Here is a 14,244-nt window from a genome sequence, read left to right as displayed (position 1 = left end):
AAGTTCTCTAGAGAATGTTTCCTTGCCTTTTCCAGATTCTAAAGGCTGCCTGCATTCCCTGGCTGGTGGTCTCCTCCTCCTCCACCATCAGAAGCAGCAGTGCAGCATCTTTGAAACTTCTCTGCTTCCAACACTGTACTGCCTGCTCTGTAAGCCCCCCGAGTCCCTCTTATAAGGAACAACCTTTGAGATTATATTGGGCCTACTGGGATATTCAGAATGATCTCCCCCTTTCAAGGTCTTTAACTTCATCACATCTGCAAAGTCCCTTTGGCCATTTAAGGTACCATATTCACTGGTTCCGGGACTTAGGGTGGTGATATCTTTTATGGGGAAGGCAGCATTATTCAGCCTCCAACTCCCTCTCACATAAAATCCTGAGCATAATGGTCGAAATCTAATATAACACCTGCCAGAGCCAGGGCTTCAGCTCCTCCTAACTCCATTTTCATCACCTCTGGAGTGTGGCCCTCATCTGTGTTATGCACATTGAGTATCAGCCTGCCCACGTTACAAACAATTGGAATGGAAAAGAGCCAGGGAGGGCATGCGGTTTTTTTTTTTTTTAGACATGCCTTTGTGAATACTTCCAGTTCTTAGTCAAGTGGCCACCCACGATCCCTCTCTAGGGGTTAACTGAAAAGCAGAGTTTCTATTACAGGGTGTGAGAGTGAAGAAAAGGCTATGACGGAGATGTTCATTCCCCGGACATCCTCGCTATGTGTGCACCAGCACCAAGGCTCCTTTTGAGTATCTGTGCCCGGTTGTTATAAAAGCCACATTCTTGGGAGATCCCACAGTGCTGTCATTTCATTAGAAATACTTCTACGGTAATTGCCAATAGGCTCCAACCTTGAAAACAACCCCACGTCCACGACTCCATTGCCCTATGCAGTGGAGGCCAGGTCGATGGAAAGAGAACTGTACGTTTTCAGACGCTGTTTTGTAGCTAGAACAATCTAAGAACACTGGCAACAACCAAGGGAAGAAGTGAGGTCACAGAATGTGGAACTGTCTCAGATGCTTCTGGCTGTGACCCTGTGCCTGTGACAAGCTGCCAGCAGTTCCCAAGGTTAAAGCTGGGTGAACTCACAGTTCCCGTGTCCTGCTCTGAGAGAGCCGTTCATGCCGTCCTCACCACCAGCGCTCCATTTAACCGGGTGACAGACTGACCACTGGTAAAATATGTAGCATAAAATAAAACTATGCATCAACTGGGTCTTTCTCTATGCCAGTCTGTGCAACAGTACCCCCATTTTCTTATTCTCCTTAATACCATGTGATTCCTCTTAGAGCAGTCCTGTCAATCCTACCACCCAGTGGCCACGCCTAGTAACTTAACATTTGTTCATTCATTCAGTGCATATTTACTGAGCACCTGCTATTTCCTCCGCTCCCTTCTAGGTTCTGGAAATTCTGAATTGGGTCCATATTGGGTTACCTTTCCCCAATTACACAGTGGCCTGCATTTTAGCAATTATTTCTTGAATGTTTCACTTTATGCTTAATTTTATTGGGTTCTTTTATAAAATATAAATATATATTATATATATATATATATATATATATAATATGTATATGCACACATATGTATTCCCTATTTATGGTCCAGGCCTCATTTTCTCCTGGTATTGTCTGTTTTCCCCTTCCTGTTTCTTCATTTTCTCCCTCTGGTCATTCTTCCCCTAGAGATACACATGCTCTTCGTGCTTCTGTCTGAAAGTGTTTGAGAAATGTCCTCTCCCTGTCCTTCTCCATCTTCCGCCTTCTCACTTTCTGCTCCCCCATGGTCCAGCCTTCACAAAGCGGCTTCTAGGAAGGTTGGAGTTCATTCGTGATGCCTTTCTCACTTTCTGTTGTACTCATTCACCCCTGGCAGTCAGTCCTTACGCCTCCATGGAACGGGCTCCTAATGGCAGCGTCCATCGAGTCTCGTTGCCTGTGTGCCTTAGGTGGGGCTCCCCACTGTAACGCGCAAACTGAAACATCTAATGATCCAACTACGTGAAAGTTTATTTTCTTGCTCCTGTAGTCATCCTGGACTGCAGATGTTCAAGGGGACAGGTCAGCTCTTCTCCATGTTGGCACTCAGGACGCAGACTCCTCCTTCCATCTGTGGCTCTGGCACACCGTAAGGCCTGCAGCCATACCTAGCAACTCACATGCCCATTGCCTCACCTCTGTTGGCTAGATCTCCATCGTGTGGGTGTGAAAGGTGGCCACATGGCAGAAGAGGCTGGGATGTATGGTCTCGATGGGTATCCAGGAAGAGAAGGACATGGACTGGAGAGACCCTGACACATCTTCCTCTGCTAAACAGCCTCCTCCCGGGCTTCCTTGTCACTACTCTTATTTTTCTCTACCTGGCAAACCGCCCCTTCTCAAGTCTTTTTTGCCAACATCCTATTCCTGGTCTTCCCTGCGGCATCCTTGTTTGGGACCTTATACTTGCTGATGTAGATTATCTCATCTGCCCCTGTGGTTTTTAAATGCATTTGAAGACCAGTTTGTATCCACATTTATTTCTCTATCTGGTCTTCACTGTCGAACACTGAGCTCATCCATACACCTATCCACACGACATCTGCACTTAGATAGCTCATCAGCTCTAACGTCAATACGTCCAGTGCTGAGTTCTCAGTGTCTTCCCCAGATCCATTCTTTTTCCACGGTTGCCCATCTCAGGAAGTCGCACCCAACCCACCTTGTTGTTCTTTTTAGAAATCTGAGAGTCATCCAATTAATACCTCCTTCTTTCTTATCTCCACTCGATTTTTAAGCAAACCCTGATGATATATTTCCTAAAAATCTCCCATACCCAACTATATCTCCCATCACCTGTCCTGGGTCCTGGTACAATTACTGCCTAACTGGTTTTCTGTAATCAATGTTACCATCTTCGTTCTATTTTCCATTAAGCATTCAGAATATACTTTTAAAAATCCAGATCTGACCTTGCCATTCTCCTGATTAAAATACTTCAGTGCCTTCCAGTTTCTCACAAAGTCCTGCTCACCTCCCTGCACTCACTTCCCTCCGCTCTGCCTCAGCCACACTGTTCCTGCTTCCCTTTGCTCTTCCTCTGCAGGCACAAAGCTGTTTCCACAGAGAGCCTTGGCATTGCCTGGGCACGGGTCAATCCCTTAGCCAGTGATGCCTCCCCTTCTCTCCCTCCAAGCTGGAGGGAGATAACCAGTTAATAACCAGTTAAACTGGTTATTGCTGCTCCAGTTTAACTATAACCCCCTCCAGAAAACCTCCCTGACTTCCCCAGCTCTCTAAGGCTAATAGCAGTCCTTCCCAATAACCTGAACTTTTCCTTCTTGGCTCTTACAGCATGACTGTCGATGTGATCATGTTTTGAACACCTGCCTCTCCTCCATCTGCCCCTCAACAGCCATGCTGTTCTCTTTCTTTGTTCTTGCCCTGTGCCCAGCACGATGCTATTTACTTGCTAATTTTTACTGAATAAAAGCACCGGTGTAGCTACTCCAGAGTGTAAGCCTAGCAGAGGGCGTGTTCAGTGACTCTGCTTCCATTCACATTGTCAGGAGCATTTTGAAGTGGATGGGAATACAGAGAACCTGACGTTGAGACCGAGGGTAATCTTTGAATTTGTTCACCAATGATGAGTATATGTGTAAAATAGCTGACTGTTCAAATGCTCAAATGACACATCAGAAGCTAGACATTTGGATTCCTAAATCTGAAGACTGGACTGTTTAGTTTTATCCTGAATTTCACTTGGCAGTACTAATTGAAACACGGAGGACATTGGTAAAGCTCATCCAAGTCAGATCTTCATTTTAAGGCCTCAGAAGCAAAGCCAGGGAGGTAAGAGGGCTGATTCAGTCTTATTTCAATTTCCCAAGTGTTTTCATTTCTTTGTTTTGTTTTTGTGCATTCCATTGGTACCTATTAACCCCTGGCAGTTAACAATGGTATACTTTCTTCTACTAAATCATATATATTTTTTCCAGCTTTTCACATCTTCTTGGTTACATTGGTTCTTTAGAATTAACTCAGTAGCAGTAAATTGAATTCCTCAGACAGATTTACACAGTGTTTGCTTTTAAAAGATGGTATTGCACAAGATCCTTATGTTCCTATGTACTGTACCTTTAAGTAGTCAAATCAATTTAATTAAATTTCATTAGAAGCAACACAGCTGAAACAAACTAATGAAGCCAACTAGTATGTCAGATAGTATTTATTTGTACATTAAACTGCAAATACTCCCTTTTGGCCCTTAAAATTTAGTTTAAATATTTAACTCTAATAGCTTTTGGAATTGTTGATGGAGTTAGTTTTAATGAACCTTTAACAAACAGTTTTCCTTAAAAAGAGGTGGAAGCTTGTTTTATTACAGCAGAGAGAAGTGGAAGGTTTTGTAGTTAAGCAAAATATGACTTGGTCTTCAGTCACACAGACGGTGCATCCAAATATTCTGCCTCCAGTTTATTGTATTTAATACCTTTTCTGAAAATAAGAAGGATGTGTATGTATAAATCCACTAATTTGAAATCTTTTCATTCTCTGCTTAATGTGATTACATTAATAGGTTTATTCTACTCAAAAATGACTGGAAACCTGGTACAATTTTGAACAATGAAATTTCTGATACATGAGCATTAATATCTTAGCTGGCTAGCTAAGGCAATGATTTCTGTTTTGACTTTCCTTTGAAAAATAGGTCCCCAGTGAAGCAGTCTTCCTTGTGAGTGTAAGTACCAAGCTCCACGTGTTGCAGGCTGATGCATGGGTGAGCTTGGGTTGCTAAAAGCCCTACAGATTTTCACGACACTTTTCTTTATATCTCAAGTCACTCAAAAAAAAATTAGAATTGACAAGCTTTCTGGGCTGTAGAGCCTTCAAGGACAGCTAAGGTGAAAAACTTGTGTTAGTTACTTCAGTACCAAGTAGTCTGCATATGCCCACTGAGGATTCCTCGTGTAGAGGCCAAATAAATCTTACTAGATTAAGAAAGTTCCAGAACTGTTTAAAAAACAGGGAGAAAAAGGCCATACATGGGCCAGCAGTGTCCTAGTAATTATTTTGGGTTCCAATTAATATCCCCAGTAGAAATAAACCATTGTTCATTTTCAAAGTTAATTATTTGTTGAAGCTCCTGGGTCAGAGAAGTCTCTTATAAGAAAATAGTTGATGAATATAACTTCTATGTATAGAAGACAAAGCTTCCAAAACTCTCTTTGGAAACAAAATTATCAATAGGAACATCAACATTGACTATATCATCACAGCTGCGGGTATTCACGGGTCACGCTCCACCCCACTAAAGTCAAGTTTCTAAAAGGTGTCTTCCAGGAGCAGGAGTCAGAGGCTACCATATGCATAACTCAAAATTCCATTTTCTGCAAAATCTCGTCTGCTAAAGCACATTACTGAGGATTTGGTATTTAGACAGTTTTTTTCTCCCTGTAATCACCAAATCCACTAAACCTTCATTTGAGCAGCCCTTGAAATATTCCCTCTCCCCTCCCACCTTCTCTCTAAACTCTATTGCATGGAATAAGGCAACTTCTCTCCCTAATCCCCTTCCCTCCTCCTCCATCAAGGAGTATCCTTCTCCATCCTTTTTGTGATTCAGCAGAAGTGGGTGCTCTTACCTGCTCAACTCACAATGGCAGGATGTCCCTTCATAGTTTGAGCACGTGGGTCATTCTCATTCCATCACATGTAAATATTCTCTACCCTCTTGTTGACATGCTCTGCATGCTTTCTGGAGCACCGACTGACTGGTCATCACTGTTCCCTGCCCAATAATATTCCCACAAGGTGACCCCTCCAGAAACCAACCCCTTCGGTTTAATGGGCACATTCTGGAAGCAGGTGTGGACTGCTGTACCCAGCCATAAAAGAAATTGGGGCATAGCTAATGAGAACGGTAATATACTCTCCTTTTTAATCCTGTTTCCTGATTCTCCTAAGGATCTGTGTTTGGGAGGAAACTGAATGCATTTGCCACGGGCAAGTACCTATGTATTCTGAGCTCCATGGAGCTAGAAGCCCTGGGATGGAGGGACAAGCTGTGTGCTCCGACTGAGTCAGCACCCATCCAGGGGACAGAGGTGGCAAAGATAATGATGCTTCAAAATTATTTTCCAGACCGGTTAAAGAGGAGGTAGTTATATATACCTCACACTGAAACATGGTCAGCGGAGAGAAATTACCACTTAAAATAGAGCAGGCAAACCCAAGGCCACTTTTTTGTGATTATCATTAGGTACTGTTTTACCTAAGCCAACACTACCTTTAGCACAGTTGCGAGTGTGTCATAAAAGATCTACCAACAGCAGACGATTCTGATGAAGTTACTCTGAGCTACAATTAAAAGAAAAAGGTTCTAAGGCTCTGATTATATTTATTTGTTATAGAATAGAGTGTAAGAACTGTGGATGCTAGCTATAACACCTGTGAAATTGATTATCATTTCATTTTACAATAATTAACACTGTCATCTTAAATCATTAACTCCAGCTAGCACTATTAGACACCTCTGTGCTCCAGGCACTATGCTAGGTACCAGGGCTTCAGAGATAAATGAGGCACCCTTGCTGCCTCACAGCTAGGTAGACAGACTGGCTTGCAAAGGTCTGTAGCGTGACGAAAAGCATTGTATTAATATCATGGAAATAAAACTGGTCGCATTACTGAAAGCTCCCCTTAAACCAGGGTGGCATCATTTATTTGGCAGTAGTCATTGGATGAACATGCATTGCCTGCCTCCTGTTTGTGTAATACAGAACCAAGCAGGATAAGGTTTGACAGGCAGAAAAACGCAAGGTGCCCTGCCGTGTCACCGAGCTGCCTGATCCCAGGTGGGGATGTGTGAAATGGAATCTCATAATCTGCATACTGGGTGATCAGGTGTGATTGGCGCTCAGTGGGTGCGGCATCCCTCTCCGGCCTGAGATTTTAACCTATTTTGTTACTATAGAAGTCAACCTTGGAAATGGAGACTGAAGGGCCTCCTGGTGTTTAGCACTTTAAAAATGTACCCCAACTTGTCACTGACGCCTATGCAAAGAAACCCCAGGCCAATGGTTCACAGCCCTGACTGTTCATTAGCATCAATTTGGGGGAGGGGTGGAGCTTTTGAAAATAAGGATACTCAGGCCCTACCCAGAATACTCTAAAATGAACCTCAGGGCTGGAGCCCTGGCATTAGTATTTTTAAAACTCCCCAAGCTGATGAGTCACTTTGCCCTTAATGTGCAGAAAAGAAGCTGAGACAGAGCTTACCAGTAATTGGGAGAAAAGGGCCAACTCCTGACGGCTCTCTGATTCCACCTCTCTATCTGCTGAGACCCCCAGGGTCAGCAAGTCAGGTAGTGAAACGATACTCATGAGAACAGTTTTGAACCATGACAGACAGTTCTCGCTCATCCTCTGCAGACAAACCTACCCAGCTCCTGTGCCCATCTGAACGGAATGTAGTGCACAGTTTCTAGAATAAGAAGCTATGGCTCGAGTGTGTTATCCTAACCTCTTGTAGACCAGTCTGAATGAGACCTACTTAGTCCCCTCATTCAAACCCTTAGTAGAAGTCTCTCTAGTAATACATTCTTCTTGGCGACGTTTACAGGATGTTCAAAAATATAAAATGGAGAATGGTATAAATTCAGGGCCCTCGATATCCGTAAAAAGAAGACCTGTATCAACTAAACAGACTGACCACGTCCTAGAAATACAGTGAAGACCGATGGCCTGACTCTCATGCCCTCTGAACCATGGGAAATGCCCATGTGGATTATCGTAGCTTTGGGAAATAATACAGTTTCATAAGAAACACATTGGAAACTTTCAGAGGCTGTAAGTAGGGAAGGACAGCTAAAGGGTGTAAGACAAAGAAAATCAGATTGTCCCTGGTGGCAATTTAAAGTTCAGTGACTTTGAACTCATGTTCTTTTTTGGATTTCTATCTCTATATACTTGGAACTATTTAACGACCTCCAGTTTTAAGTTTAATGTGTTAAAAATAAAAACCAATTTGAGGCACAGATATCATATCACATTTTTGACAGCTTAGCTGGATCCTGGGCTGAAGGGCAAAACTTCTGGGTCATTCTGTTGAAGGTGAACAGCAGATAGTAAAAGAGCTCCTTGTCATCAATGGGAAGGACTCACGGCCCTTCCCCCATTACCACAGTAACTCTTCATTCTCCCTGCTTCTTCCCTGAGCTTTCTTTCCTAATCCCTATGAGTTGTACAGGTGGTGCAAAGAGGAGCCAGGGTGGAATGCCCGATACGACAGAATTCACAAAGTCTCTGACCTACAATGAGTTAATATTTTAACAAGAAAAAATAGTGATTAAAGAGGCAAATAATGATTGAAAATATATGTGCCCCAGTTGTTTGCATTTCTGTGAACCACCTCCAAGCCTTTCTGAGTGACAGTGGGAAGTGAATGAATGAATGATAGGTTGATTCTAGCTGGATAGATAACGAAAATGCACATGGCCAGTGGAATAGGAGGAATGTCAGCTGAGCAATAACTTTCCCGAAGAATCTGTATCTTCATTTCCCTTCTTATTTAAAAAGCAAAACATTTTTAATTGAATGACTAAATATTTTATACAATAAAAGATGTGGGGCCAGGCATGATGGCTAATGCCTATAATCCCAGCACTTTGGGAGGCTGAGGCGGGCAGATCACTTGAGGTCAGGAGTTTGAGACCAGCCTGGCCAACATGGTGAAACCCTGTCTCTACTAAAAATACAAAGATTAGCTGGGCATGCTGGTGGGGTACCTGTAATCCCAGCTGCTTAGGAGGCTGAGGTAGGAGAATTGCTTGAAACTGGGTGACAGAGGTTGCCATGAGCCAAGATCATACCATTGCACTCCAGCCTGGGAGAAGAAGCAAGACTCCATCTCAAAAAAAAAAAAAAAAAAAAAAAAAAAAAAAAAGACCTGGAAGGCCATGAGCTCAAGGTAGCTAAGTATTCCACGTAACATGTTTGTCATGGGTGTTGATTGATCTATACCATGAACCAGGTGCACCCTGGTCTCTAGCATCCAATGTTCTACAAGTTTCCATGACATTTGGCAGCTGCTCCTCTATATCTGGGAGATTTGTTACAGGACCTCCCAAGGATACCAGAATTTGTAGATGATCAAGTCCTTCTTGTGTTAATAAAATGGTGCAGTATTTGCATGTAACCTACACACATTTTCCTGTAAACTTTAAATCATTTCTAGATTACTTACGTAACGTTAATACAATGTGCTATGTAAGTACTCACACTGTTTAGGGAATGATGACAAGAAAAAGCAACATGTACGTGTTCAGTATAGACAATTTTTTTGGAATATTTTCCATCGTAAGTTGGTGAAATCCATAGGTGTGGAACCCACAGATACAAAGGGCCGACTGTATGTGGCATCAGAACTAAAATTTTAAAGTCCTTTCTGGCGTTGTTGAGTGCAGCAGTGTTGCAGTTCTGCAGTTTGGCACTGGAGCCTTCGCTCTGCATCAATGAATGAGAGAGGGAAGATGGAGAGGATCACCTCTTCTCACAGCACGCAGATTTTATGTTTGTCTCACTGCAGTGTAGAAGGTATCCTGTTCCTCCTTAGGCTCCTGTGCTGTGGCTTGGGAAACAGCTCTAACAAAGACCTTTATTGGGTTTCTGCTCTGCCCCGTTCCTTAAGCTCCCTTCTCCCCTCCAGTCAAAGTGCCTGTACCCATAGGTGTGCTGTCCCTGGCCATCCTCAGAGGGGTCTGATTCAGGAGCTGCTTCTCTGTTTCTCCCACCACACTCCGCTGTCATCGCCGTCAGGTGTATGCTAACCCCATCACCCACAGACAGGTTACCTGCGGGACCACACTTCTGCCAGGCATTCGCATTTTCCATATTGGATCTTATGAAGGATTTGAACTTTTTTGGGTGCATCCATATAAGAATTCCTTTGTAATCAATTTTGTCATCACTTTCACTTTTCTGACATTTCCAGAAATGTAAGTAGTTGAATGGCTGCAATATAGTCTAAACATCGTGAAATCTGAATTGCTGCATAAGAGAGCAGTGTTAACTAATGTACTGATGTCTCGCCAAGGAAAACCCGTCCTGCAGTTGTGCCACATTCACGTCTAATGTGTCCTTAGGTCTTAGAACATATTAAATGTTTAGCCAATATTCATATTGTAAAGTACCTTGTTCACCTTTAATACCACATAGAATATCATCACATTCGTAACCAAACAAGCCAAGGTTTTGTCCCGAGCCACTACTTGGAATCCCAAAGCATACCTTCTACATTGCAATGAGACAAACATAAAATGATCTGTCCCCATTTGGTCCTATTTGGGAGTTTTGTCATCTACAAAGCATTTCCTTCCAAAGACAAAGATTTTTTAACACACTCAGCCTGTGCAGGACTTTGGATTCCAATTAAAAAAAATGATTTTTTAGAAATTCTTTTTTAATCATTCTCCCACATAAGTAGCGGACACATACATTTTTGAGATGTCTTCCGCCCTGCACGTGTCTTTGGTAAGACTGCTCCCCCTCTGTGTTGGCCGCCACCCTCCAGAAGATTTCAGAGAAACCCACAGAACTCCAGTGGAGGCATCGTATCCTGCCGTCATATCTGCTCGTTCTGTGACACACCCCCACCCTTCCCTAAGGAGGCATTTATTTGCACCTTACACGCTTCATCCTCATTACCTTAACTCACTAATCACCCAAGCCTCCTGGGATGACCATCATGACCTGGACCCCTGGATCGAAGGCTCTGAGCAGCCAGTTATCCCCCATATATTCCACCTGTCTTCTGTCCACCTCCCACGTCTTTTCTTTCTTTAACCTGTGGTTAAAGATCAGCAAAATCCCCTGCGTCCATTGCGCAGCTCCCCTTCTGCTCATCTCGTGTCTGTCTGACATCAGCGGCCCTGAGGACACTACCCCCTCTGACCCCCCTCGAGGGCTGTTTCATCTACCACCCGCCTTCCCTCCCTCCCTCCCTCCCTCCCTTATGTCCCTGGCCCTGGAGGTGGAGCACGCATCCTTCTTGGAGCTGTCGTCCTTCTTGCTCCCTCTTCATTGCCCTTTCAAGAAGGATCCCTGCTCTCCTCCCTCAAGAAAACCCTCGACACCTGTGAAGTATCCCCCCAGCAGCCTGTGACCCTCATAAGCCGCCAGTACCCTGACCAATTTACACTCTCCATATGGTCTCGAGTACCTACGTTTTCCTCCCTACTAGGCTCAGCTTCCGTGGGCTTCCGTGACATTCCCTTGTTCCTCTCTCCAAGTTGCCTGATGACTCATCAACTCTACCCACTCCACACCTGCCCTGGGGCAGCTGACTGTGGCTGGACAGAGGCACACATGGATGTGGCCAGTCAGCTCCTTTTCAGTCCATCGCCACGGCCTCCAGCCCTGGCCACAGCCGGGCCACTAGTCCTGGCCAGTCAGCTTGCTCCCCTCCCCAACTCAAGAACCGATTCACATCTCCTTCCCCCTCCTTCCTCCCTTCCCTTCCCCCTCCTTCCTCCCTTCCCTTCCCCCTCCTTCCTCCCTTCCCTTTCCCTTCCTTCCTCCGGTCCCTTCCCCCTCCTTCCTCCCTTCCCTTTCCCTTCCTTCCTCCCTTCCCCCTCCTTCCTCCCTTCCCTTCCCCTTCCTTCCTCCCTTCCCTTCCCCTTCCTTCCTCCCTNCTCCCTTCCCTTCCCCTTCCTTCCTCCCTTCCCTTCCCCTTCCTTCCTCCCTTCCCTTCCCCTTCCTTCCTCCCTTCCCTTTCCCTTCCTTCCTCCCTTCCCTTCCCCTTTCCTCTCTATTCGCTAAGCTCCAACCCTTCCTCACTCTCAGCAGATGACCTTACTTCTCATTTTCCCTGAGAAAATGCAAAGAAAAAAACAATCAAGAGTGAACAGCCTTCCTGTCACCCCATCAACCCGTCTCTTCCCATGTCCATGGCCACAGTCTGACTGTCTCCTGTTCTGTTTCCGTGGCCAGTGACCCCACTGCTCACTTTATTTTATCCACCTTTTCTGTCTTGAGAATTTTCTTCCTGCCATTTTTCCCGTTCTCTCCTATGTCCCCAGGTTTTTTCTTCTCTGCGTTGAGTCATTCCCATCAGCACACGAAATGCTGCAGTATCTTCTGGGGGATCTATGAAAACATCTCTCCCCTCACCCTCTTCAAGCCCATTTCTCCACTTCCCTTTATAATAAAACTTTGCCAAAGGCTTGTCTGTACTCACTGTCTCCCCTTCATCAATTCTCATTATCTTTGGGGCCCACTAGAGTTAGACATTTACCCATCTGACCAGGGAGAGCCCGTCTGTCCCCATCAGGAGGACTGCTTGCCCCCAGACCCCCGGGCAGTTCTTGGCCTTCTCCTCCTCACCCATCCACTCTCCTGTCTCACCACACCCTCCTGGTTCTCCCTGCAGCTCACTCGGTTCCTTCTGGGCCTCCTCTGAAGCTTCCTGTACTCTTTTCGCCCTCTCAGTATTGGAATGTCCCCAGGTTCACTCGGCCTCTGCCTTCTGCTGTTCTTTATTAGCATTCACTTTCATGTCTGCATCCATTCTCTTTGCTTTGAATAATATCCATATGCTGACGTCCAAAATGCTCCCTCCGGCCCTGAGATTCCAGTTTGCAGATCCTGCTTCATGCTCTGTCCCTCTTCGGTAACCGATATGTCCCAACGAGGCAGTTCTGGTCACACTCCCTAAAGCTGCTTCCCTCCCTCCCCTTGTTCCCGTCTCCGTGGAGGGCACCTCAGGCCCCTGTGGTTCACACCAGAAGCATTGTGGTAAGGCTTGCTTCCTCTCTCCCACACCAGTAGCCATGCCACCAGCAAACCCTCCGGCATGGATGCCAGATCTGCACGTTTCCCAGCACCAGCATCCTCCAAGCCTGGGCCATCTCCCCTCTGTCTAGGGGAGCGACTTCCCAAGCGGCTTTGCTGCTGCTACTCCTCCCCAGACTGTCCTGGACACTCAAAGGTTTCCTGTCTTCCTGTCCCCTTGCTCACTCCTCTTCAGTCCCAGGAGACTGTTCTCACACCAACGAAGCCAGTTCCCACCCAGGTCCTCCACATCTGTTCTTCCCTCGGCTAGGAATCCCCATCTGTGTCCCCAGGGTCTGCTTCACTGTCATTTCCAGGTTCTGCTGCAATGTTAAGGCTCCTGACAGCACCTCCCTGACCCCACTCCACAAAATAGAGATGCCAGAGTCCTCACCCCTACTTCTGTATCCCCACATCACTCCTCCATTCCCACATCACTCCTCCATCCCCACCCCTGCTCCTCCACCCCCGCCCCCCTTCCTCCATCCCCAACCCCCTTCTTGTCCCCACAACACTCACCCATCCCCGGCCCTGCTCCTCCATCCCCGCCCCTCTTCCTCTGTCCCTGCCCTCTTTCCTCCATCCCCACCACACTCTCCCACCTCCTCAACACTCTCCCATCCCTGCCCCCTCCTCTATCCCCAATCCTGCTTGGTTTTTCCTTCCAAGCACCTGTTAGAATACCACATGTTAGTATTGATATGTTTTTTGAAACTCGTGTATTGTTTGACTTTGGGTGGCCTACTTACTTTCAAAGGCTCCAGTTCCGCCTGTAGAATGGAGATAATAGTATCCATTAATTTGATTTTATCTCCATCCGAGTAGTATGTCCAATACTATTGACGTTATAGCAAAGGAAAGCAGGCAGTGCCCCACCCCCGCTTCCCACTTTACAGCGGTGCCTGTTTTCAATTCTTTTAGCTTTTTATTCTGATAATATTTAGACTTTTAAGGGGCTCAAAACTCAATCAAGAATTGTTGAAAACGTAAATAGATGAGAAGTTAATAAAGAACAAAATGCATGCTCATTTCCGTGTTCCTGTCTAATTCTTATTAGATACACCGGGACTAATCTGTGTGTGTCTAATTCTCATTATTCCTGTTCTACCTGACTGGTAGGATAAGCCAGAATTAGAGGTGCATGATTTTAAAAGATACTGCCCAGTTTCCTTACTAGGTGCCAACTATGTGGCAAGATTCTCCGAACAATCCCAAGAGAACAAAGCATTGAACATCTTAAAAGTGTAAATGTTATCAGGAAAAAGAAAGACGCTAAGAGAATTAACAGCAGTTGCCTCTGTACAATAGGAATTGGGGGTGGAGCAGGTGACTGCTTTTCTTTAGCTATAATGTTACTACTATTTAACATGTCACTTTGATAAAAATAAAATCTATTAAACACAGCGAGCATCATACTTAGTAGTGAACAAC

General features: G+C 45.2%; 1 protein-coding gene across 1 annotated transcript in view; it reads left to right on the top strand.

The window, feature by feature from the left end:
• The window catches only part of CTNND2 (catenin delta 2), an 80,884-nt gene that overhangs the window by 45,596 nt on the left and 21,044 nt on the right, over positions 1-14,244 (top strand). The window lies entirely within an intron of this gene.

The sequence above is a fragment of the Cebus imitator genome, unplaced genomic scaffold (genome assembly GCF_001604975.1).
Source record: "Cebus imitator isolate Cc_AM_T3 unplaced genomic scaffold, Cebus_imitator-1.0 Scaffold226, whole genome shotgun sequence".
Classification (NCBI taxonomy): domain Eukaryota; kingdom Metazoa; phylum Chordata; class Mammalia; order Primates; family Cebidae; genus Cebus; species Cebus imitator.
Note: the sequence above shows the minus strand (reverse complement) of the source record. Positions and strands in the feature narration are given on the sequence as shown.